Source organism: Loxodonta africana, chromosome 22 (assembly GCF_030014295.1).
Source record: "Loxodonta africana isolate mLoxAfr1 chromosome 22, mLoxAfr1.hap2, whole genome shotgun sequence".
Lineage (NCBI taxonomy): Eukaryota > Metazoa > Chordata > Mammalia > Proboscidea > Elephantidae > Loxodonta > Loxodonta africana.
In genome coordinates this window covers 56,319,347-56,345,390 of record NC_087363.1, presented here as the reverse complement: position 1 = coordinate 56,345,390, position 26,044 = coordinate 56,319,347, and positions in this window count along the sequence as shown.

Genomic DNA, 26,044 nt, shown 5'->3' with positions numbered 1-26,044 from the left:
ACCAACGGTAAGTGAAAAGCTCAGAATTTTCTACATTCAAGAAGTAGATAAAAACCTCACAGAAACAATCACCAGTCCTTTCTCTTCAGAGCAACTGTATAATTGCAAAGACTAGGATTGGGCTCCAATGACAATATTCTAGCTCCAGGGCATGGTGGCAGATGGAGTATGGCGTCTAATAAGCTCAAACTCCCCATTGCCAGCCTGGCCACATAAGGAGAGCAATAATAACACACCAAGAATGAAAACATCCATCAAAGGCTGACAAACCTCTGACATAGATTTTCTTTATGTCTCTAAAGGAGCTAGTTAAATGTGATGGAGTTGCTAATAAAAATTCTTTGGTGGTCCTAATGAAACGCCTTTGTATGCCCTGTTCTTCGGCCTCATTAGGTGAGAGGAAAGCTGCATTAGAATTTTTGGTAACTGGCATAGATTGTAGTCTGAGGAAACAAAGGGCAACCAGACCAACGCAACTCAACTCAGTTGTGTTTTGGAATTGGGGAATGACACAGTGGCAAATGGTTTTAACGGGGTCTTCTCCATGAAGAGGTGTGCTTTCTCATTCTAGTCAAAGAGCAGATGCCCTGGAGCGAGCGTGAGATGAGGGAGACATGGATCTGCTTTCCCACTGTGAGTCTAATGTGGGTTTTTTTCTTTCATAAAACACGGTCCCTTAAGGCAAGTGAGCTATTTCTTCTGGGGCTCAATAGAAGAGAGAGTGATGTGTTCCATGCTGGAGGAAAAGCTGGTCATACAGAAATTAACGAAAGGGATACTTTGGTTGCAATGTGGTGCTTCAGTCATTCTTAGGTTTTGTCCCCCTCATATCCCCACTGCCCATAAAACTTCTGGGGTGACAGGGCATTGGTTCACACTGATCGCTGCCCTTTTTCCAGGGCTAATCCTTCTTGCCCCACATGTCTCTTGGTTTGTTACACTGTGGTAGCTACGATGCTGAAGCTATGCCACAATATTTCAAATACCAGCAGGGTCACCCATAGTGGTCAGGTTTCAGTGGAGCTTCCAGACGAAGGCAGACTAAGAAAAAAGCCCTGGCAATCTACTTCTGAAAATTAGCCAGTGAAAACCCTGTGGATCACAACAGAATATTGTACAATACAGCGCTTCATGTTGAGCTCCTTGGTTGGGACCCATAGCTGTCAAGTTGATTCTGACTCATTGCAAACCTGCAGGGCAGAGTAGGACTGCCCCATTAGGGTTTCCAAGGAGTGGCTGGTGGATTCGAACTGCCAACCTTTTGGTTAGAAGCCAAGCTCTTAACTGCTGCACTACCAGGGCTCTCTTAGGTTGGAAGGCACTCAAAATATACAGTGGCTGCAACAATGGAGTGGAAAACACCAAGGATTGTGAAGGTGGTGCAGGACTGGGCAACGTTTTGCTGTACAGGGTGTTGCCATGAGTCAGAGCCAAGTAGATTGCAACTAACAAATCTGCATGTTGCTTCTGGTCATTCCCTTGCTTTTTTTGCCACCTGTGGTGGTTGGTCTCTTTGGCCAAGCTGGAGACCTGAGCCCTGGGTCCCCTTATCCTAGGGACTCTATATAGCCCTCTCTTCTGAGATCTGGCCAATCGCCAGGATGTAGTCAGAGGGCCTGTGTTGCCACTATCCCAGGACCAAAGACCCCTAACTCCTTCCCAGTCTGAGGAAATTATGCCACATTTACCTCCTTTCTTTCCGAAGTCATCTTCACTTTTCTCCCTTCTTGGGCCATTTGGCATTAAGGCTTTCACAGACTCAGCCTTTTACAGAAGACAGGGAAGGTATCAGGCTGCTTCTATCTTCCCTATAAAAATCCTTGAAGCTGTTCAAAAGGGACAATCTTTCAGGAGGGGAGAACACAGGGAGGCAGCCGTATAAATTAACTGAGGAGCAGTTCCTTCAGAACATACCCTTTGCTACCACGGATTCTGGTGCAACATGCTGATTTTACCGATGAGGAAACTGAGGCACAGGAGATGAATGGATTTGGGCAAAATCACACTGTTAGTTTAGAAGCTGATCCAGCCCTGGCTGGTGGAACCATCAGTCAGAACCAAGTCTGTTCATCAAATAGTGGGATGTGCTGCTGAATGCTTTCTCTTGGCACAGCCCTGGCATCTTCTGCTCCCTGGACAGAGCAGTGGACTTAGGAGCAGAACACCTGGCGATTCTGACCTCACTGCTACCATCATTGTGTGATCTTGGACATGCCACTTGACCTGCCTTGACTTCAATTTTTTTTTTTTTTTCAGTTAAAAAAAAAAAATTCATCATGGTGCAGTCACCAGTTTTCTCTCGCTCTCTATTTAGTGGAAAATATTTTAGTTTTTTCTTCCTTCCCTGAGAGGTTTTCACCTCACACAGGTTCTGGCTTTGCAAGTTTTACTACACACACACACCCCACCCCCCCAACACACCCCTCTAGTGGTGCAGTGGTTAAGAACTTGGCTGCTAACCAAAAGGTCGGCAGTTCAAATCCACCATCACTTCTTGGAAACTCTCTGGGGCAGTTCTACTCTCTTATAGGATCACTATGAGTCAGAATTGACTTGATGAAAATGGGTTTTTGTTTTTTATATACACACACATATCTGTACATACATGCATATATGTAATAAAGTTTGCCATTTTAATCCTTACATGTATGATTCATTGACAGTAAAGACATTCATAATGTTGTACAGCCAACTCCACTGTCTAGTTCCAAACGTTTTTCATTACCCCAAACAGAAACTCAGTACCCCATAAGCACCAACTACCCATTCCTCCTTCCTCCCAGCCCCTGGAAGCCACTAATCTACTTTTGTTTCTATGCATTTGCCTATTCTAGGTATTTCATGTAAGTGGGCACGTACGATATTTGTTCTTTTGTGACTGACGTTCAGCATAATGTTTTGAAGTTTCTTTTATGTTGTAGCATGCATCAGAATTTTCTTTCTCTTTATGGTTGAGTAATATTGCATTGTATGTATGTACCACATTTTGTTTATCCATTCACCTTTCGATGGACTCTTGGGTTGTTTCCACCATTTGACTATTGTGGAAAGCGCTGCAATGAGCATTGGTGTACACGTGTGTGTTTCAGCCCCTACTTTCAAATCTCTTGGGTATATACCAAGGAGTGGGTTATCCTTGAGTGGTTATAATTTAAAACACACAGGGTGGTGAGGATCAGATGGAAATACTAGAAGCCTTTAGTGAGTTATAAGCACCATGTAGATAAAAGACTGTATTGCTATGATCTGCCTTTATTTGTTTCAAACAAAAGTGATCATATTCTTCAGCTCTTCTAGTCTTAAAAATCCCCGTAAACAAAATCATGACACTACAATACAGGGATTAGAGGCATTTATTTGCCTGTTAATATTATCAACATTTTTATTACTTTTTGGCTCAACATCTCATGTCACATTTTGGTTTTATTATTTGTGACCTGTGAGAATCTCTTGCCTCATTGGGATTTGGGATTTGGTTCTTCCTACACAAGAATTTTGGGGTGTCATCATGTTGACAGGAATCCCTGAACAATTAGCCTGTGTCATTAATATTATAGTTTGTTACCAAACAACTTTGCTTTGCTGATGTGTGGCCGTGGGCATGTCAGTTGACCATTGTTCCTTCCCAGCCTATTGTGAAAGGGTTTGACTGTGCTCTATGAGAATTCTGTCCTGGAGGAAGAAGTAAAGCTCTCCTCATTGAAAATAAAAGGCTTGTCTCAGCTCTGCTTTGCAAATACAGACCCTTTTCTTGCTCAAGATCTGTAGGTCTTAGGTGCCAGGTAGAGCAGAATGCTTCTTTTGTAGCTCTCTGTTATTGTCCACGTTACGGGAAAGGTTGCTCGTGTACCTGACAGCCTCCCTTAACCAGTATGTGTTGACAGAGTCAGGGGCCCATCTATGTGTTATGGTATCACCAATTGCTTTTGGCAAAATATTTGGCACATTCTAATTACCCAATAAAATTAGCCAATTTGAACTGAATTTCACTGCTGAATTGCCTTCTCCAGAAAGAAATGGCTGGTGGACCAGTTATTAGCTGATGGTATTCACATAGTAAGTTTATTTTGCAGGTAAATTCACTGTTTAATGGAAGAGGATATGTACGGGGACTCACCTTAAACGCTACAATAATTGTACCAACTAATATGCTGAAGGGATGAAATTGTAGCACGGACGTTTCCGAATGCCTTTCTACCACAGTTACCAAAATTGGATTGGATTATTGGATTATTTTGGAAATTACATTGAGAATAAGCAGGCTTAGAATCGAGAAGGGCTCCCATGAAATCAGTTCTGAGTGTGTATGTAGGGAAGGAGGATTTTTTAAAATGCAGCTTTCCAGGCCCTACCCTCAGAGATTAGTACACAGTGGGTTTGAGGTGAGGCCCAGGAATCTGCATAGTTAACAACCAACCACAGGTGTTCACTCAGATGAAGACGGTCTTCAGGATGCAGTTTGAAAACACTGATATTTTCTCCTAATTCATTAAAAAAAGAAAACTGAACATTAGAGATGTTGGTGGCATTGAGATTTCTGAAGTAGTAAAAAACTGCGTAACTCCAAATTTCAGAGAAGGATAAAAACCTTAGAATTCAGCTTGAGCCAAATACACATGTTTTCCAGGTAAAGCCCAAATATACAAGGTAATGTTCTGGTTATCTGTTGGCTGTGTAACAAATTACCCAATTCATGATACCAATTTGTGGCATAAATCAACCATTTTATTTTTCTCTCCGTTTGTGGATCAGGAATTTGGGAAGGACTTGGCTGGCATCAGCTGGGCCTATGGTGCTGCAGGAACCACGTAGAGATGGCTTCTATCACATGTTTTGCACCACAGTGCTTTTTGGCCTCTCCGTCTTCACATCTTCCAAGGTGTCTCCATGTGGCTTGGGCTTCCTCACAGTATGGTGGTCTCAGGGTAGTAGTACTTCTTGCCTGATGGCTGACTTTCAAGGGACAGGGTGTGGAAGCTGCCAGGCCAGTTAAGGGCTATGCCTAAAATTGGCACAATGCCACTTCTGCTATATGATTGTAGTTAAAGCAGTCATGTGCCTTGCCAGGTTCAAAGGGGTATAGAAATAAATCACCACCACCTGATAGGAGTATAGCAAAGTTTTGTGAAAAAAAGAATTACGTAGGATAGGAGAGTTGTTGCAGCCATCTTTGGGAAATACAGTCTGCTACGTATAACCCTTACCACCCGTCTGTCAGTTTGTTCTACTGTGGTGGCTTGTGTGTTACCATAATGCTGGAAGCTATCCACCAGCATTTCAAATACCAGCAGGGTCACCCATGGTGGGCAGGTTTCAGCAGAGCTTCTAGACTAAGACAGACTAGGAAGAAAGGCCTGGTGACCTACTTCTGAACAGTAGCTGCTAAAAGCCCTGTGAATCACAGAATATTGTCTGAGCTATGACTCGCTTACTTTGCATGTGTCATCAGGAGGGACAGATCACTGGAGAAGAATATCATATTGGTGAAATGAAGTGCCAGTGTAAGGCAAAGGAAACCCTCAGTGAGATGGATGGATACAATGGCTACAACGACGGACTCAAAACATGCCAACAATCATGAAGACGGCACAGAACGGGGCAATGTTCTGTTATGTGATGCATGGGGTCGCAATGCGTTGGAGCTGACTCAATGGCAACTAACAACAACCTGTAACTTACCCAAGATTAGGGAAAGAAATGGTCTTTTAGAGAACTTGCATCTAGGTAGGAAGCTCAGTCAATACCGGCCATATTATATGGCTGTGTATACACTGTATGTACAATTTAGTAACATGCATTTACTGCTGCTGAACATGGCGGGGGTAGAACACTACAGCATATGCTTAATGATTTCCATGTTTACGGAATGCTTACCTATTTCTTTGTATATCTTCTTGGCACTTTTGAGAAAAGCAAGCTCAAATCACGTGTACATTTTTCCTTTTGTTGTCTTCGTTCTATGCACCTACCTGATGAGGTGAGACTCCACAGACTGTGAGCCTCCCATTTTTGCATGGCCTTGGAATGTTCCCATGCACTCGTGGGTCAGTTTTAAATGTATATATCCTCTGACCTTTCCTCGACCTTTCAAAAATTCATGCCCTGGCGTCTTTGTTCCTCAGAGATATTTCCTCTTTTCCAATAATACTTTAAAATCCAATTTCCTTGTCCCATCCGATGTGGTTCTTCCACTTTGATTTTTGCTTTTGCACTCTTTTGCAATGGGGGCTATCATATCAGCAGCACTAACAAGTAGTTTTTATTACAGGAGAGCAAAAACGAATAGCATTTCCTCTCCATTTCTAAATGTCTTATCCACATTCAAACTGTGCATATATTTTACTGAAATGCCCTGGACTTGTTAGTTGAGACACAAATAGCTCCTCTATATAGTTATGGTAATCCTTTATGCTGAACAACAATTTCACACTTAAAACTGTCCCTGTTGGTTTGTCTGTTTTAAATGTCATCTGTTCATATTTATAAATGTGGAATGAGCTTATTTAAATTGGATTTCTTGGGTCCAAGACACTTCTGATTTTCCTAATGACCCAATAACCAAAGAGCAGAACACATTAAGAAGGGGGGTGGGGGTGGGGGAGGCGAATCTTCGGCATACACAATTTCCAAGCACTCAGGGTTTGTTTAAAGCTGCTTTGTTCAGCAGGAGTAGTTAATAAAAGAAACATTTCCCCAAAGAATTGTTGTAGTCTTTAATTAAAGTCCTTTCCCATAGGTTGGTAATATAGCGTTGAACAATATTTGGTCAGTTTCTCTGCCTGGTTTCTGAGTCATATGTTGGATTTATTGGATCCCAGGTCCTAAGGGAACATTAGGAACCGAGAGAGGCAGGCGGCATCAAATGAAAAGTTAATTGTGTTTAAGCTGTGTTGGAGACCAGGCTCCAGTGTGCCTTTGCTGAGAGCCAAGCTCAACATGCAGGTGTTCTGGCTGTGATGCCGGGCCGATGGCAGAGAGTGGACCTGACCCAGAGGAAGGGGAGCAGCCCAAGAACTCTTGCTGTGGAAGAGGCCACCCTGGGGCCTTCACCTTTCGGTGGTGTGGACTCAGGAACAGTGGACAACACGGTGACTCATCCTGCTGGAATATGGGGCTTTCTGGGAGAAAGGAGTGCTACTGGCCAGCAATTCCTACCTGTTCCTTAAGACTCAACTGTCTCATGGAGCAGCTGTGATGGATTGTCTTACACAGTCTGGAAGCTGGAGTTGTTACAGTATTTCAGCTGGCTTTCTTCTGCCTCGGAGTTGAGAATCACTGCATCACAGCAGCCACATGCAGTGGTTTGCTTAGAGTATCTGACATCGGAATGGATGATTAAAAAAAATACTCCCTCTTTTTCTTGTCTGCACCTAGGGTGGACCACTCCTGTTGTCTCCCTTGCCCTTGGTGCATCCCTGGACACATGTATAAGGGAACTTGGGGTCTTCTGGGACACTGTTAAAGTTGTATTTCTTTATCTAGATGGAGCTGCTATAACTGTGCATTTTATAATTATTTCCTCAGCCATTTACATGTCATAAAAATGGCATGGGGACGTTTGACCTCATCCAACTTCACGGTGGGGGGAGGGGTCATCATCAACGTCAGCACAAAGCTGATTCCTATGAGGTGGAGGTCAGACGTGCCTCCTCTCTCCAAACTTTTTATCGATTCTGACACCAGCCATTCCTCCCATGGCACTCCCTACTTCTCTTCTGGGTTCGATGACTCATTGTGTGGCTACACAGAACTCAGAGACAATACTCACGGTTATGGGCTTATTAGGGAAGCAACAGGTTACATTTTAGGATCAGGAATGATTCAAGATATAGTTTTTCGGTCAGGACAGCTTTTCAGCTGTGCCTGCAGGCATAGCCTCTCCCTCATCCCCTGGACCCCTCAGCCTGGCCTCTGCCCGGCTCAGTCAAGTGTTACAAAGCTCTGAGCTCTACTGATAAGTGCCCAGAAACACTGCAGTAGGCCAGGAAGCCTCCTGCCCGAAGACTCTCAGTTGTCTCCCTCAGTGGGTCAGCACACCCATTGTAGCTGCCTCATTCTATGGGCCAGAAAGCCTGCCTTGCCATCTTGTGCCAGTCTCCTGGCTCTGCTGGTGTTTCTCTGCCACTGCTTCTTGTCATCTTATGTCTCTCTCTGTCTCCTGTGTCTGGGAAGTTCTCAGCTCAGGGACCCTGGGTCCAAAGGATGTGCTCCACTCCCCTTTCTTCTTCTCAGTGGTAGTGAGGTCCCCTTCTCTGCTCTGGGATCGGTTCTCTTTTAAGCCTAGTGGGATGGCAAAACTGAATAGTCCCCTCGTTAGGGTTCCGTACACATTATTTGCATGGCCCCACCCCCACAGGGGTTCCATACACCTTATTTGTATTATTAAGAAGCTGCCCAATCCCCTTGGTAGGCCACAAGTAACTTATTTGCATAGTCCCATCCAATCACTGTGTGAGAGGCACAAAGACTATGGCTGTTGTTGTTAGCTGCCATGAAGTAGCTAGTCAGTTCCAACTCACAGTGATCACATGTACAATGGAACGAAACACTGCCTGCCTACACAGTCCTTACAATCATTGCTATGCTTGAGGCCATTGTTGGAGCCACTGTGTCAATCCATCTTGTCAAGGGTTTTTCTCTTTTTTGCTGACCCTCTCCCATACCAAGCATGATGTCCTTCTCCAGGGACTGGTCCTTCCTGATAACGTGTCCAAAATATGTGAGATGAAGTCTTTCCATCCTTGCTTCCAAGGAACACTCTGGCTGCACTTCTTCCAAGACAGACTTGTTTGTTCTTCTGGCAGACCATGGCGTATTCAATATTCTTCACCAATACCATAATTTAAAGGCATCAATTCTTCTTCAGTCTTCCTAATTCATTGTCTAGTTTTCATACGCATACGAGGTGATTGAAAATATCATGGCTTGGGTCAAGTGTACCTTACTCCTCAAAGCGGCATCTTTGCCTTTGAACACTTTAAAGAGGTCTTTTGCAGCAGATTTGCCCAAGGCAATATGTTGTTTGATTTCTTTACTGCTGCTTCCATGGTCATTGACTGAGGATCCAAGTAAAATAAAATCCTTCGCAACTTCAATATTTTCTCCATTTATCATGACGTTTCTTACTGGTTCAATTGCGAGGATTTTTGTTTTAAGTCGAGGTGTAAGGCTGTGGTCTTTGATCTTCCTCAGTAAGTGCTTCAAGTCCTCATCACTTTCAGCAAGCAAGATTGTGTCATCTGCATATCACAGGTTGTTAATGAGTCTTTCACCAGTCCTGGTGCTGTATTCTTCAAATAGTCTAGCTTTTTGGATTATTTGCTCAGCATACAGATTGAATAAGTATGGTGAAAGGATGGAACCTTGATGCACACCTTTCCTGATTTTAAGCCACGCAGTAGCCCCTTATTCTGTTTGAATGGCTGCAGCTTCATCTATGTACAGGTTCCACATGAGCACAATTACATGTTCTAGAATTCCCATTCTTTGCAACGTTATCCATCATTTGTTATGATCCGCATAGTCAAATGCCTTTGCACAGTCAATAAAAACACAGGTGTAAACAGCTTTCTGGCATTCTTGGCTTTCAGTCAAGCTCTAAAATTGCTAATAGTCAACCATTTTTCAACCTATAAAAATGGCAATTTTATAAGGCTCAATATAATATATTTTTGAAATGGAAATTATAGCATAAGATAGTCTAAATACCATCAAATATATTAGTAGTCATGAGATATATATAGGCCAAAAAAGGCATTTCTATAATCTAGTTGTTGATAGTAATTATAGTAGTTACTTTGTGAAATAATGGCCCTTATTTTCTTTTGCTTTGAGAAGCATTAGTGTGTGTACACCACCCATCTTTCAGTTTGTCATACTGTGGTGGCCTGTGTGTTGCTATGACACTGGGAGCTATGCTACCAGTATTTCAAGTGTCAGCAGAGTTGTCCATGGTTGACTGGTTTCAACAGATTTTCCAGACTAAGATGGACTAGGAAGAAACTCCTGCTCTACGTGATCTACCTACGAAAATTAACCAAAGGAAATCTTAGGGATCATAACAGAATATTATCCAATGTAGTGCTGGAAGATGAGCCCCCTATTAGGCATACAAAATACACAGTAGCCATGACAATGGACTTATGCATACCAACTACTGTGAAGATGGCACAGTACTAGGCAGCATTTTGTTCTGATGTAAGATTTGACAGCAACTAACAACAATAACAGCAGTGTGTGTGGTGGTTAGTGCTTGGGCTCCATGGCCTGAAATGTTTGGGTTTGATCCCCTGCTCTACCACAAATGAGCTGATTGGCTTTGGGGAAGGTTCTGGGCCCCAGTTTTTTCATCAGTAAGTGAGGCTGCATTTGACACAGTGGCTACAACAATGGGCTCAAGCATAGCAGCGATTGTGAGGATGGCTCAGGATCCGGCAGTGTTTCATTCTGTTGTACACGGGGTTGCTGGGAGTTGGAAATGACTTGGCACCTGACAAAAACATGAGTAACTACCTCATAGGATTGCTGAAGATCACATGAAGTAATACCTGCTCTGCCAGCTACGTCTTCCACCAGCTTCCTTTGAAATTTAATGTTCCAGATACTCTGAACTTCCTTTTGCCTCCTGGGTATGCTGGGCTCCCTTCTACTGCCAAGTCTCTGAACATGTAGTTTTTCCATTCCCCAAAAGGCTTTTCTCCTCTACCTTTTGCCCACTTGGTTCCTTCCGTCTGCATGTAGTCTCAGCTTGTTTCTCATTTTCTTCAAGAAGCTGCCCTTGTCATTTTTGACTGGGTCACAATTGTTGACTCTTTTATGCTCTCATTGAAACTGTAGCTTTCCTTTGGAATACAAATCACAGTAGTGATTTCAGAGGAAGCTGTGTGACGGTTGGATCCATCTGTCCTGCTTACTAGACTATGAACTCCATGAGGGCAGGGACCAAAACTTTTTGCTCATTATAGTCCTCTGGGACTCCTGGTTCAGAGTTGGTGCTCCATAAATATCTAATCAATGAATGGGCTTACATTCTAACAGTCCTTACATTTTAAGCCTTAGCAAGAGCCCTTATATTTCTGATTTAGTAATGAAATGGGAAACCATGGACATGAGCAATGTATATATGTAATTGCGCAGAATAATTGATAAATCTATGAGCTTTCAAAAATTTACTCTGCAAAACTATAACAGTGAAAAGATCAGAGGGTGCCAGCGTTTCAGGGAGAGGATGGTATAAACAGGCCAAGCATAGGACAATCTAAGGACAGTGGAACTATTCTGCATGCAACTGTAATGGTAAGTACATGGCATGATGCATTTGTCAAAGCCCATATGACTGTACAACACAAAGAGCGAACCCTAATGTAAACTATGAGTTTTAGTTAATGCCTATGTGTCAATATTAGTTCATCCATCTTAGCAAATGTATCACACTAATGCAAAATGTTAAAAATGGGATGAACTGTGTGTAGTGGGAAGAAGAGGTATACGGAAACTCTGAGAAATTTTCCTGAATACCAAAAACCACTCTAAAAAAAAAAAAAAATCACTCTGTGTTTTGTGCAAAGCAGTAGATGCAGTTTTAGGAACAGAGACTATCAGACTATCAGATATCTGAGTTCAAGCTCATCTCATCACTTGGCATCTCTGTGATCTTGGGCAAATTACTTAATTTTTCTGAAACTCAATTTCTACAGCTGCAAACTAGGTATGAAAATAGTACCTGGATTATTCAGTTTGGTATAGAATGATGCTGTGTATTAAATAATTTCAAAATTTCATTGGCTTACAACAGACAACATTTGTTTTTCTTGCTCATGGATCTGTGAGTTGGCTGCAATTCACCCGGACACTAGACCGACTGGGTTAGATCTACTCCATGTATGTTTTTCATTCTGGAACCGGTAGCTTCCTGGGGCATATTCTCCTCACGGAAGAAGACAGAAGAACTTTTTTGCTGCTGGTGAGTCTGCTCTGACTCATAGTGACCTCATGTACAACAGAATAAAGTGTCGCCTAGTCCTGTGCTGTCTTCATGATCATTTGTGAGTTTGAGTCCATTGCTGTGGCTATTGTACCAATCCATCTCAAGAGGCCAAGCGAAATGATGCCAGCCCATTGAAAGCCTCTTGTAGCATCATAAGGACAGTAGCATTCCAGTGGTCAAAAGAAGTCGCTTGACCAAGACAACTTCAAATAGGTGGAAATATATACCTACTGTAGTGTGAGGTACTGCAAAGGCACATGGAAAAAGGAGGGAGGGACAATAAGCCAGTTGATCACAGTACCTATACCCCACAGGGTTGTTTCTAATAAATAAGATAATTGTATGTAAAGCACTTACCACAATGCCTGGCACCTACTTTTAAAAAAATGTCAGCTGTCATTGAGTCAATTCTGACTAATGGCAACCCTATGAGTTTCAGAGTAGAACTGTGCTCCGTGGGCTTTTCACTGACTGTGATCTGTCAGAAGCAGATACCCAGGCCTTTCTTCTGAGGCTTCTGCGTGGATTTGAACCTCGAACCTTTAGATTAGTAACTGAGCGCTAACAGATTGCACCATCCAGAGATTTCAACTTACTGCTTGAGAAATGGTTGTTGCTATTGTTGTCGTTTTTATTCTTGAACAAATTCTAGCATTCATCTTCTGTGGTAAGTCTACATGGACATTTTCCCTCCAAACGAGTAGAATTAACTGAGTGAGTTGCATTAATATTTGGTTAAGTAAAAGTCTCTGTAGACCGCATTCTCGCAGCTGTGACTAATTCTTTTAAATTCTTTTAAATTGCATGTCTGCTTCACTGGAATGGAACAAAGATATGATTTCAAGCTTATGTTTCTCATTAGGACATTGAGGCCACAATTAAACCTTTTTTTTTTTCTTTGAAAAAAATCAAATACTCTTAAAATGGATTGTTGCGAAAGGATACATAAATATGTTTTAATCGATAGATGAATTCTCCAAAGAACCATCAAGACAGAGTGTTAAATGTTCTGATTAAATTTGTGATTGGTTAAGCTAGAAATCCATACAGTTGCATGTCACACAATATTTAATAAATGACATGTAGCGTATCTTAATTGTACCCATTTATCACTTCCCTCTGTTTCTAGATGCATAAAGTTATCAAAATCTGGAAACTCCAACATTTTTATTTCCAGTTGCTTGTATGGGCTTTGTTCTCTGTCTCTCTTGCTGTGTACTGGGTCTGGTTTTGAGTTAAATATTTCTGACACAACCTTCATGACTCATTTACATTTAAATAATAACAGGAAATCTCTTGGCCAAGAAGGCTATTGGAATCAAATTTTACACCAGATCTTATTATTATCGTTTAAAAAGGCTTTATTACCAATCATTTTGTATACCAAAGTACTTTTGCTTTCCTTTCTGCAAATCTAAGTATATAGGCAGTGTACAAGTTTTTCATTTTCATCTTGGGTGCTTGTTATTGCTTCTGATGCTCATGATTTATAACAGTTGCTATAATCTTAAAAATTAGAAATGGACTTCTGAGATGTTCATTGCCTTTGCCATTGAAATTTTGTTACAGGCAGTTTGAAGTAGAATGCATGCCCTTGAACTTGTTGTTCCAAGTTGAATGAGACCTACTATAGGCTGGGGAGTATATAATTACAGGAAAGGTGATGAAATCAAATAGATTCCTAATCAGCATATTAAGGTGTGATTTATAAACATCCAAATGATGAGAAAATTTAATGGGACTTGATGCTTGTTAAAGATGCTCAAGAGTAAATCTCTCTGGCTGGGAAAACAAGCGCCATCAATAGAGGATCAGAGGAAAAAAATTCCCAGGCATTCCCAACCACGCTTCCTCATATTCCCTGGAATTCTTTTAAAAAGGTATTAGAATCACAGGAAGGCTTCCAAGCTTGTAAACCAACGTCAGTGGCATCAGCTTAGTTAGACATTGTTAATCTAGATGTCTGTAGGAGGAAGAACAATTCATTGTATAAAGAGATTGAGTCATGATTCTCCCCTGAAATGGATTAAAAAAAAAAAGACTTGTTTAATAACAACTTATATTTTATTGGTTGTTTACTGTGTACCAGGCATTGAGTGTCTTACATGTATGACTTCATTGTATTCCTTCCAAAAGCCTTTTGAGATAGGTCACATTGTTCCCACTTTTCAGAAGACAAAATGGAGGCCCAAGGAGACCAGACAGCCTGCCATTTGGTGGTGGTTGTTGCTTGTTGTTGGGTATTGTCTTGTCGGTTCCGGCTCACAGGGACCCTATGCATAACAGAAGGAAACACTGCCCATTTGGTGGAGCTAGAAGTAAAACCTTGGCAGCCAACCTGGAGAGCCCATATTCTAAATTATTATGCTTGTTTTTCAAAATCTCTTGTCTGTCCTTCCTTCAACCCTCCCTATCTCTTTCCCTCAGGTATCAGTCTACATAGGAGCACTGGTGGCACAGTGGCTAAAGCACTTGGCTGCTAACCAAAATGTTGGCAGTTCGAGCCCATTAGCCAGCCACTCCTTGGGAGAAAGATGTGGCAGTCTGCTTCTGTAAAGATTTATAGCCTCGGAAACATTATGGGGCAGTTCTACTCTGTCCTATAGGGTCGCTATGAGTCGGAATCAACTCAATGGCAGTGGATTTGGTTTGGTTTCTATGGCATGCTCTGTTCTAGGCACTGGGGACAAGGCATGTTTACAACAGATGACTGTCTTCAGAGTAGAGCTGATACTCTACTGGGGGAAGCAGACAATAAACAAGTAAGCAAATAAATACATAATGTGATTTCAGGTTGTGCTAAGTGGGATGAAAATAAAACTAAGAGGTTAGAGAGCTGGGAAGAGGAGTGCTATTTTAGATAGGGTGGCCAGGGATATTGATACTACAGAGATTTTCAACAAAGAATACCAAGATGTTCAATAATTCATTAACTCACTGCCTGAAGGCCAGTGCGTGTGCTCTACCAGTATGATTAAGACTCTCTCTGATCTGGAATGTCCAGGAGCCTCTGTTAGTCTTTATTATACTGGACTGGGGGAAGGAGGGGAGAGGTGGTTCAATGGTAGGATTCTCACCTTCCATGCAAGAGTCAAAGGTTCAATTCCTAGCCAGTATACCCCCTGCCGAGCCACCACCTGTCTGTCAGTGAAGGCTCGCATGTTGCTGTGATGCTAAACAGGGTTCAGCGGAGCTTCCAGACTAACGCAGACTAGGAAAAAAGGCCTAGCAATCTACTCCCAAAAATCAGCCAGTGAAAACCCTGTGGATCACAAGGATCCAATCCACAACCTATCATGGGAATGGCACAGGACTGGACAGTGTTTCATTCCATTATGCATAGGATCACTGTGAATCAGGGCTGACTCGATGTCAGCCAAGAACAACCATACTGGACAACACAGATATATACGATGTGAGCAAGTAGGCACCATTTCTAATGATCGCAAGACAAAACTGGGAGCTGGTTGTTTTATTGTGATTTGCACCCCACTCCCCACAACTGCTTATCCCCCTTTTGAAAGTCTGGGTTAGGAGAAAAAGCAAACCAATTGTTTTCTCCTTAATTGAGAATGCACCATACCTGAAGTTGTTCCTCTATTATACAGACCTATTAAGGTAGAGCTGCCATTTTGGAAGATTAGATGGGGGATTTAAAAACTTTTGTAGTGTGAAAATTAGAATATTATAATCAGCCTATAAATGTTGAAAAAGATGAGAACAGCCCACAAACACCTGTTCATTGCTTCCTTTCCTCATTTACCCAAGTAGATTAAACTGAAAGACTATTGATGTATTGATATGAGGGGATTAATCAGGAGAGATATGGCCAATAGGCTTCATCTCAAGTGCCTACCCTGATAGAAGCTTCTTGGAGTACAGTGTTGAAGATTCTAAGGCTCCATCTGGGCTTGGTGGCAAGAATGCCACGGCCAGCTAGTGTGGAGCCCAGATAAGAGGAGTGGCTATGTATATGGACCAGTGTTAGAACCAGGTTGTGGACATCACTGTACTGTGCTGTGATTGAAGCTGGGAAGACACAGTGAGGAAGTGTAGCTGATGGACTTTAATCAAGGCTGGCCTGTGCTCTCTCTTCCTTTTTTTCCTTCCCTCCACCAGCTCCTCCTCATCCAAGCAAGTAGTATTCTTTTTTATCGGTTCTCCTAGAATAGTGTTCAGCTCCTTCTGAGTACATACCTCTGCTTAGCTATATCTTTATTGGTGGAATTGTTTGAATGGTGTCTCACTACACTGTTGAACTATAAGCTCCTTGTGGATAGAGTCCACATCTGTTTCAATTCATCAGTTATCCCCAGCAACTACTAGAATATTTTTTATTGTTGTTAGTTGTTGTTGTGTTGGCTCTGACTCATGCTGACCTTATGTATAACAGAACAAAACATTGCCCAGTTCTGTGCCGTCTTCATGGTCATTGCTATGGTTGAGTCCATTGTTATGGCTCATCTAAATCCATCTCATTGAAGGTTTCCCTCATTTTTGCTGGCCCTCTACTTTACAAAACATGATATCCTTTTCTAGAGATTGGTTTTTCCTGATGACATGTCCAAAGTAAGCGAGCTGAAGTCTTGCCATCCTTGCTTCTAAGGAACATTCTGGTTGCACGTTGCTATGATGCTGGAAGCTATGCCACCAGTATTTCAAAGACCAGCAGGGTCATCCATGGTGGATAGGTTTTGTTGGAGCTTCTAGACTAAGACAGACTAGGAAAAAAGGCCTAGTGATCTCCTTCTGAAAGTTAGTCAGTGAAAACGTTACCAGAATATAGAAGTTGTTATATATTCTATAGTTCACTAAAAATATGTCAGTATTGAAAATTTGATATATTTCTCTGTGTGAGTATAAATTAAGTATAAATTACACTTTAGGAGTAATTAACATTTAGATTACTCTGATCAGGGACCCACACTCCAGGACTGCCATCAGATATTGTTATCTTAACCTGAACTATCTGGACTAGTTGGATGTTAGGAATAATTTTCATTGGTGAACAAACTGGTATTCCAGATACCTGATTGGTTAGAACCTGCCTTTGCACAAAAGGGGCTTAAAAATAAGGCTAACATAGATCTGGATCTTTGACGTGTCCTAGTCCCTTTACTCCATGGAAGATTCTATTACCTAATTAATTAAATGGGAGGTAATCCTTCTTTTTGCCTCCCAGTGAAGCTTCTAGGCAAAGTGCTTTATAAACTACCTAAGAAGACAAAACAGGAACTTTGTTCACCTTAGGCCCTGTTGTTTGACAATCTGGGGACCTGCTTGTTCATAAATATCTGTAGATGTAGTAGAATTCAAGTCTAAGGTTTGTCTTAATTGTAACATGCCTGGGTGGAAGGAAATGGTTGAAAAGACCTATAGCTCTTATTGGCTTCTGCACGTTGGAAGTTCGCCATATTCACCAAAAGATTTTGAGAACTATTAATGGCCAAATAGGCTTTGGTCATTTTACAATAGAGTAATAGACAATTGTTGGGGGAGGGAGTGAACGGAAGAGGCGGTGGTGGGTTGGAGAATATCGAGACAGAGTCAACAGGTCTTGATGACTGATTTATGTGGAGGTAAGGGAGGAGGCACAGAAGTGTTGATCCTGGGAGCAGGTTTCAAGGTGTGGGTTGGCTTAAGGAGGTTTATTATTCCATCTTGTAACCTGGCATGGTCTCTGGCACTATTAGGAAGCAGACAATGTTGGTCTTTGATAACCTCTCACCTGTCTGTCACTGTGGCCCATTGTCTAATTTACCTTCCCCAGCTTCTGTCTGAAATAACATCCTGACTGCTGTGCTGTGACTTCAGCACCCCTCTGCCCTCACCCCACCTTTGTTTTCCAGAAAAGACTCTTGGAGTTGTCTACTTACCCAAGCTATATTGTGGTGATTATGGCTGCAAATCTGTGATTTTTAGAATACTTTTTTATTTTTAACTAATTTTAGGTTATTAAAAAGTTGCAAAGATAGTACAGAGAACTCTCCTATATCTCTCACCATGCTTTCCCTAATGTCAACATCTTACAGAACCATAGTGTGATTATCAAGAACAGGAAATTAGCATTGGTATAGCATTATTAGCTAAACTACAGACTTTATGAGAAAAATTTCCTCTAATGCCCTATTTCTGTTCTAGGATCCCACATTGCATTTAGCTGTTATTTCTCCTCAGTCTCCTTCAGTCTGAACAGTTCCTCAGTCTTTGCTTGTCTTTCAAGGCCTTGACACTTTGAAGAGTACTGGTCAGCACTTTGGTAGAATATAACTCAATTTGGGTTTGTCCAATGTTCTCTCATGATTGGACTGAGGGTACACATCTTGGCAAGAATCCCACAAAAATGCTGTGTTCTTCTTAGTGAATCAAATGATGGTGTTGATCTATGTTATTACAGGTGATAGTTACCTTGATAACTTGGTTAAGTTGGTGTCTGCCAAGTTCCTCCACTGTAAAGTTACTGTCTTTCCCTTTGGAGTTGATAAGCAAATCTGGTAGCAAGCTAATGAAGGAAATGAAATTTTGGGCAAGAGAAGCTTCCTCTTTATTTCTATTAAAAAAAAAATTCATTTGAAAAAAAAATGTGGCATGTTCTACAAAATCTAAGCAGAACAGTTGAAGTAGCTAAAATAAAACTATCTTCTGGTTGCTTCAGGGGCATTTGTTTTTAAGTGAAAATAGTGACAATTCCCTTCTCCACATTACCACCAGCGACCTATGAAAACCCTATCTCTTTTTTTAAAGTTTTATTATGGTAAAATACATATAAGAAAAATTTCCATTTTAACCATTTTTAAGTGTACAATTCAGTGGCAGTGACGGCATTCACAACGTGGTGTAACCATCTCCATTATCTAGTTCCAAAATTTTCATCACCCCACACAGAAACTCAGTACCCCTTAAGCAATAACTCCCTATTCCTCTTTCTTCCCAGCCCCTGGAAACCACTCATCTACTTTTGTTTCTATACATTTGCCTAAGTGGGATTATACAATAGTTGTCTTATTCTGTCTGACTCTTTTCATTCAGCGGAATGTTTTCAAGGCTCATTCATATTGTAGCATGCGTCAGAACTTCACTTCTCTTTATGGTTCAATAATATTGCATTGTATGGTGTCTTAGTTACCTAGTGCTGCTATAACAGAAATACCACATGTGGGTGTCTTTAAAGAACAGAAAATTATTTTTTCACAGTTCAGGGGGCTAGAAGTCCAAGTCAGGGTCTTGGCCATGTTGATTCCTTCTGTAAACCTCTTTCCTAGTTTCTGGTGTCTGCCTGTGATCCTTAGCGTTCCTTGGAGCCTACTTGCCCTTGATGTGTGTCTGTGTCTATTTTGCTCTTTTTATAACTTAGAAGTGATTAGGTTTAGGACCCACCCTAGTCAGATATAACCTAATTAACATAACAAGCAAAGCCTCTATTTCCAAATGGGATCATATGTACAAGTACGGGGGTTAGAACTTTAACACATATTTTGGGGGAACACAATTCAGTCTATAACATACTGATATATCACATTTTATTTCATTTGTTGATGGACATGTGGGTTGTTCCCACCTATTTCTGTCCCTACTTTCAAGCAAAGATCAAGCCTATCTTTGATCATTTTACTTCTCTGATTAAAAATCTTTGGTGGGTATTCACACACACACGCACACACACACACACACACACAGAGACTGACTTGGTCAGAGAATCAGAGAGCTTTCATGGCAATCTTAAAATATTTTATTTTTTGAAACCATAGGTGAGGATGATGATGATTATCACTGTGTCCCATTTTGTTGGTTTGAGAGCAAGAGAGAGAGAATATGAATGAACCCAGCTTATTAAGAAAATCTTCCCCAGTCCAATTAGCTGTAACCAGGCAGGAAAGGCCATACCGTGGAAACATAGGTGCCAGCTCTGAGGCAGATATTTCCCAGAGAAAAGGAGCAGAGCAGATGTACCAATAGCTTCCCCCCTGGAGACAGGCCCCAGGGGGGAAGTCGAGCACCTGCTCACTTTTAAGTTGGGAGAAGAAAAGAATCTTCTCTAGCTTAGTCTCTAAAACAAAGTCTGATCTTTAAACTGAGAGGGCCTCGGGCAAATAGTTAAAGAAGTTCTCAGGAGGGACTTTTAAGATTTAAGGCACAAGCTCAGCTGCTTTGCGTCTTGGTGACACAGCAGGGCTCAGAGTTGGAGAAGCAGCCTTCTTGTGCAAGGCTTGGGCTGAATGGGCAATGGTGGGCAGGGCTTCTCTATTCGGGGGGGATGCCAACCAGGATATCAGAGCAGCAAGGTGCATTGAAAAAAAAGGCTCTCCTAAATAGTGGGAGCTTTTGATGTGGGGGTTGAGTTGTTAGGTACTTCAAGTTGGTTCTGACTCATAGCAACCCTATGTATAACAGAACAAAACACTATCTGGTCCCGCACCCTCCTCACAATCATTGCTGTGTTTGAGTCCATTGTTGCAGCCACTGTGTCAATCCATCTCCAAGAGGGTCTTCTTCTTTTCCACTGATCCTCTACTTTACTGAGCATAATGTCCTTCTCCATGGACTAGTCCCTTTGTTAACATGAATTCTCACGCCTCACTTCCAAGGAGCATTCTGGTTGTACTTCTTCTAAGACAGATTTGTTCGTTCTTCTGGCAGTCCACGGTATACTCAATATTCTTCACCAATACCATAATTCAGTCTTCCTTATTCATTGTCCAGCTTTTGCATGCATGTGAGGCAATTGAAAATACCTTGGTTTGGGTCAGTTGCACGTTAGTCCTCAAAGTGACATCTTTGCTTTTCAACACTTTAAAGAGGTCTTTTATAGCAGATTTGCCCAATGCAAAATCGAGAAGCTTGTGTAATTCAGATATAAATGTAATTTCATTTGTATTCTGATATGGATGAGGCTTGGGATTGCTCAGGTTTCATTAAAACCTGCCTAAATAACTTCCTATAGTTGCTGTATGGAAGGTCATCTTTTTCCTGAAGACTTAGAAAGGCATTTGAAACTCAGGCCAAGAGAATGACAAAGAAAGCCCTGGATGTAAATCCCCTGGTTTTCACTTACATGCAGGCCTGTCTGTTTCGGTGATGCCCTTTGGGTTTTCCGGGAGAGTGAACTTGACTGACAATGGACTTCAGAGACTGTCAGCTCCCCAAAGGCAGTTTGGGTTGTCGTTAGCTGACTTGGCCAGGCACACGTTGAAATAACTCATTACTCGTTCTACCTGTTGTTTTAAAAAGGCAGCGTTGAGACACTGAATATTTTGCTGTGGGGGTTTTGGCAGCACGTAGTTCAAATGGGGGCAAACATAACAAACAGTGGGAAAGAGTAAACGCATTCCCTATGAGGGACGGCTAGTTTGTTGCTTGTGGACGTGAATTAGAATATTTGGAGACCCTGTGGTATTATTTCTGAAGCCTTTTACTTATTATTCATGGTTTCATTATGGCCCCTTTTATTCAGACACACATCTAAGGGTCGGGGAGAGGAGGAGGCAGGTGCCGGGATTAGTCTTAGAAAAACGAAACGAAACATAAAACTCACCATATATTTTAGTTATAGGTGCATGCATTTTTTTTTTCTCCCATCAAATCTTGCTTTTCCATTTTGGCCACATAAACGGTTGTCATAGCGACATTTGCTTCCAGCCTCCACAGCTTTGGTACGGAGCAGAGAGCTCAGAGTAGCCAGGGACCATAAATTCAGCTCTAACTGTCCCCTCAGTTAGGTTTCTGAAACAAATCAGAGACCAAGTCTGCCACGGAGCTGCCCCTGCTATCACAGGATGAGTGAAAACTATGTTGAAATTAGCCTAAAACAGACGCTTTGAGCTACTCAGATTGGTGGTGGTCAATGTCAGGGAAAAGTTTATTCACAGCTGTTAGCCTTTAAAAGTCACGATTTCTGTGATCTACCAGTGAAGTGGGCTGTTTCATTTGGAGTTTAGGATGGACTCTTGAAAATTGTGAGATGGTTCAAGTTTTTTAAAATTTTATTTCTTCAAGTAGACTTCAGACTTTTTTTGTAACATTTTGCTAATGTTATTTTGTACAACTTTGGTATACTTTAAAGTCTAGGATCATTTCTAAAGATAGTTTCTTAAAGTTTTTTTATTTTTTTTAATCAAAGATTTTACCATAATCTAGAGGCAGATTTCAGGAGAATCTTGGCAGTTGGAGGTTCTAAGTTACTGGGCAGACTTGTATAAAATCACAGAGCTGGAGTTAATGGGAAAGTAGCTTCCCGCTCCTAGTTCACGGTGGGTTGCGTCCATGTAGGACTGGATGTTTCCATCAAACCTTTTCCAATGGTCACATGGACCTCCTCCTGCTGTGGCCATTCCAATAGTCATCAGAGTAGGGTAGACGGCTGTCATCCATGGCACAAAATACGGGGGAAACAAAGGACAAAAATGACCTCACATAATAAATCAGTTGGGATGCTTTTGGCTGCAAGAAACAAAATAGCACGTACAAGTGGCTTAATCAATTTAGATTTCGTTTTTCTTGTCACAAGAAGCTGGGAGGTAGGGAATTTTGGGATTAGTTCAGCAGGTAAATATTGCCATGGCTCTGGGTCATTGTCTCTGCAATGGTCTCACCCTGGTCAAAGCATGGCTACTGCAGTGCTAAGATCATATTCTTTGTTAGAAACATCCAAAGCCGGAAGGAAGGCAGAGGGGATGAACGTGCTCTGCTTGCTCATCTCTCTCTCTCTTTCTCTCTCTCAATCCCACAGCTCCAAGCTCACATCCTAAATTGACAAAGTCCAGAGCTGGGGAGGAAGGAGGAGGAGATGAACATACTCTATTTGCTCATCTCTCTGTCTCAATCCCAGATGCCTCCCCAACCTTGCAGATGTCTACTTATGTTTCATTGGTTGAACAGTATCACACAATCACCCCTAGTCGCAAGGAAAGCTGGGAAAGTGAGTAGCATTTTCAGTCATTATTGTAGGAGGTGGGGTCCTTGTGTGGTACAAATGGCTAACCTGATTGGCTGCTAATCAAAAGGTTTGAGGTTCAAGTCCACCCGGGGGCACCTTGGAAGAAAGACCCGGTGATCTATTTCCAAAAGATCAGCCACTGAAAATTCTATGGCACACAATTCTGTGACACGTTGGGGTCACCATGAGTCAGAATCAACTTCATGCAACTGGATTACTGGAATTGTGAGATGTGGACTTTGCCTATAGAGTAAAAGGGAGAAGTTGATAGTGGCTGTTTGGGCAACTGGAAAGACTTAAAGACCATTGCTTTCTCTCCTTTCATTTTACTTATGAGAAAGCTGGCCCCTGAAGAGGATAGATGACCTGCCCACACAGCTTGATGTCAGTTCCCAGGTCTGAGTCTAGGTTTTCTGACTCAGGATGGAGACTGAGGTTGATCATGACTAACTTTTGACTTGCGTGTTACAACTGGCACGGCCAGGGCTTTGTTTAGCAGGCATGCTTATTGTTTAGCCTTTAGCACTGGTGGGCCTGAAGGCTTCTCAGAGCAGAGGGGCATGTATGTCACCGCTTCCCACTTCTTCGGCTGAAAAGTGACCAATCATTTCTTCCTAATTAAAGATCAAACATGATTTCAGATGTTCTCCTTCCTAAGATGTCATGGGATATGTTCCTCATATCTGTCAGCAGTACTGATCATGTTGTCATTTTTTGGCAACTAATTCCTGGGATGAATAATAAAATGATAATAATGTCACACCAGAGGGAAGACGACCAATTTGTAAAGTCCATTAAGAATTGAGCGAAGGATTGTCCTCTAATGAGATGGAGAGCGACTGGGAGACCATACATCAAGCTGCTCTGTCAGAGATACACAAAGGGACCCCAGAGGGAGGGGCTACTGTAATGTTGGCAGATGGGGCATGTCCACTCGGACGCATATTAACATATTGTCATTGATCAGCTGTTGGAGAAGAGAATGACAAGCGGAACACCAGGGTTCTCCATTGTAAGGCTCGGGGTATGTTTCTGCCACCGCTGATTTATTCCCCACGGGAGGAGAGGCATTACTCACCATTTCCTCCTGTGCCAGAAAGAGAAATGGAATCAATGGGCATATCATCTGTTTGTTGGAAAGTGACAGCTCCTTTATTATAAATCCCTGATGAATTGATGGAAGAACTGTTCAAACTTCATAGATATAAATGTTTCCTGGGATTAATGGGAAGTTATCCCTAGAAGTGATTTACAGTTCAGGAACCAATCTTTGAATTGAGGTGTTTTTTTTTTTCCCCCTGTCCTGATATCACAAAATCTGTCCATGCAACTGATTGTGGATAGAAAAGGTTTCCCCCTTACCCCATCCCGGTACCCCACCACTTTCTCCACTTCCTGTTGCTAAAGCATTTATAGTTTTAGAAAGGCTAAATGATCCCTACCTTTTAGAGGAACTGCCATGTCTGTTGACATTTTCATTTTCCAAATCTTCTTCCTTTGAAAGGGCCTCTAAAGGAGAATTTGAAATTCGTAAAATCTACTTGTAACCTTTGGAGAAAACCAAGGGGATGGAACCCGAACCTTGTAGGACAGGAGGCAAACTGCCGCTTGCTATTCCACCTTACCGAATGAAAAAAATTTTTTTTCTTCAGTAGGTATCTTAGGATTTTCTTGTTTTCAGTATTCTTTGCAAAAGGGGATCTTGAGCTACTTGAGCGTCATGTTGGAAAGGGATTATGTCCACAACGGCTTACTTTCTGAATCATCAGGGTTTTTCCCTGATGTGCTCTTTAAGGGTCACGTTGGGACGGTCGCTCGCTATTTATATTAATGTTGACACTCTCACTGAGTGCGGGCTGTTATAAGTGGACCTGAATCTTTTGTCCAGTCCTAGGAATATGTGGGCCGTTAATAAGGACCAATCAATAGCTTTTGCTGACACTGGAGTGTAGACCCATCTACTTCCTGGATGGCTCCATGGGGAAAGGTGCGTGTGTAGCTTGTGCTTTATTCTACAAAAGATACAAAAGGAGGCTCTATATATTGCCTTCGTTTGAATCTTGGAGTCCCGGTAGTGCAGTGTTTAAGTATTTGGCTGCTAACCAAAAGATCGGCAGTTCCAACCCACCAGCCGCTCTTCGGAAACCCTGTGGGCAGTTCTGCTGTGTCCCGTAGCATCACTATGAGTCAGAGTTGACTGGACAGTAAGGGTTTGGTTTTGGTTGGTTTGAATCTCACGCTGGGCCTTTACCCAGACGATGCTCCTTCTGTCAGCCAGTTACTGGGTGGGCGGATCTTCAGGTATCCTTTCACTTGGTTTGCCATATTTTACCCCAAGAGTCAGCTGGCTTGTGGTGGGGTATCCCTAAGCTTGCCAGCCTTACAATTTGCCTTGAACCCCTTCCCCAGCTACCTCCCTAGACTTCCAAGGAGTCTCGGGGAGCTTGTGTTCTCCTAGCCATCCATACTTCAACTAGCTTTTCCAAAGCAGGCAGAATTCTGGTAACTGCTATCTCCTTGCCACTTCTATGGGAACTGATTCATTCCATACCTCCACAAGTCCCACTAATGCATGAATGTTGCCTGGAGACCTTCCCATTTTTCCAGTTACCTATGAAACTCTGAATCCAGTTCCCTCATTGTACAGTAAACTTTTTAGCCTGTTTTTGTTTTGATCCCCGCCCCCCACCCCCCGTCTCCAGATATCTTCTCTGGTTTGGAACCCTTACCTTCTCTATCCAAGAAGCCCATCAAGGAACTTCCCCAAGGAACATGCAGTCTCCTCTCATATGAGCTATGTCTGTCCTCTTCTATGAAGAATACCTGGGATATGTTTTTATTTTAAAATCCAATTATTTCCCTCCTGCAACACAGTCTCAGTGTTTTTCCAAAGTGTGAGATGGCCAAAGTGAGGGCATAAAAGATGTGTTTAGGTAGTCCCTGGTGTGTTATTAAATGACAACAAATCACATGGTGATATAGGTATTTCCTTCTTTATATGTGTCATTTCTTTTATTCCTTATTTCATTATCATTTCAGTTTTCCCTCCCTTTCTTCTTTCCTTTTTTATATTTCAAACTCTCCAGGTGATAAAGCCTGATCCACCACTTACATAGTTATTTGTC